The sequence below is a fragment of the Pteropus vampyrus genome, unplaced genomic scaffold (genome assembly GCF_000151845.1).
Source record: "Pteropus vampyrus isolate Shadow unplaced genomic scaffold, Pvam_2.0 Scaffold50, whole genome shotgun sequence".
Lineage (NCBI taxonomy): Eukaryota > Metazoa > Chordata > Mammalia > Chiroptera > Pteropodidae > Pteropus > Pteropus vampyrus.
This window is the reverse complement of record NW_011888831.1, coordinates 5,723,458-5,724,982: the sequence shown is the minus strand read 5'-3', so window position 1 is coordinate 5,724,982 and position 1,525 is coordinate 5,723,458. Positions and strand designations below refer to the sequence as shown.

At 41.0% G+C, this 1,525-nt stretch overlaps 1 pseudogene; it reads right to left on the bottom strand.

Annotated features, from left to right (window-relative positions):
- Nucleotides 1-740: 740 nt before the first annotated feature.
- On the bottom strand, nt 741-1,140 carry LOC105292002 (annotated as a pseudogene).
- Nucleotides 1,141-1,525: the final 385 nt, after the last annotated feature.

Here is a 1,525-nt window from a genome sequence, read left to right as displayed (position 1 = left end):
GATTTTTGCCACAACCTAGAATGTCACCAGATTACGAACTTTTGTTTGCTTTCTCTTCAAACATAAAATATGCCATTAGCTTTTCAATTGAATTTATACCTTTTCGGCAATAGAGTGATTTATATCATTGTTTTGCTGAAGAAATTTAGATTTCAGTGATGTTGCTATAGTTTAGATAATTTCTGTGTCTGCCTTTAGAAACAAAATTCATCAATTTGGAAAGTATTGTTTTTGTTCTTATTCTAGAAAGAATATCACTTCTTTACTAGAGAGGTCATTGTGTTTTGTTTGAAAATAATAAAAAATCACGGGTGGCTTTATGCTCATATGCAAACACATTCATAATAAACAATACACTGAGAAATAGAGATAAATAAATTGCTAGCCCAGTTCAATCCAATTTTCAGATACTCATCATCCCTTTTACAATTTGCACTATTATTTTTTGGCTACTTGTGCAAAGCGATCATATTTTCAGATGTGTATCCAATAACATCAAGAATCATACTCTCATTTTCACTAGAGCCTTGTTCACTATTTAACTTTATAATGGTATTCTGATCTGTGGCATTCACATTACAATCTTCATTATTTTTCCCCGCAGGGACCAGCAGGAGTGACAATGCTTTTAATTCTCAAGATAAACTTGGGCACTGGTGCCAGGCTGGTGTCTGTCTCCCAGGCCTGGCCCAGGGTAGCATGGAGTGAGGAGGTACAGCCCAGGCCCTCAGGAGGGGGCTTCAAGGGCGAGATTCCAAATGGGCAGCTGGAGGCAGCAGGCCGCAGGTGACCTCATAGTCCAGGTACCTGGCTTCGAGCTTCTTGTGGGGAGACAGAGTGCTGGGCTCCACTGTATTCCATGGAGCAGTTGTACACAGATCTTCTTGTCCTGGCTCTGGTGGGAGATGTGCCCCCTCTCCCAGACACTTGCAGTCATAACCCTTCTTCTGCATCTGGCCAGATACTTTGTCATAGATGTCAGCGTGGTGTTTGGTCCACTTTTAGCCACACCAATCTCCTTGCTCTCCACAGCAGGGGGCCTGGAGAGCAATGCTGGTGGACTCTAATCAGCCCATACTTGAAGACGCTATGGGAGTGAATGTCCGCTTTGGGTATCTGGGCAGGGTCCACGGTGGCCATGTTCTCCAGAATGCACTCCCCTGTGGCCCCACAGTCTTCATGAATTTTTAAAAAACTTTAAGAATAGTTTTACTGAGATATGATTCACATAAAATTTGCCCCTTTAAAGTGTGAAATTCAGTGGTTTTCAGAATATATGTAGAGTTGTACAACCATTTGTACCATCCAATTTTTAAATTAAATTTATTGAGGCGACATTGGTTGATAAAATTATATAGGTTTCAAGTATGCAGTTCTAAAATACATCATCTGTATATTGCATTGTGTGTGCAACACTCAAAGTCAAATCTCCTTCTGTCTAGTACCCAATTTTGGAACATTTTTATCATGCCCAAAATGGCCCTTGTGCCGTTTAGCAGTGACTCCCCATTTCCCCCTTCCCCCT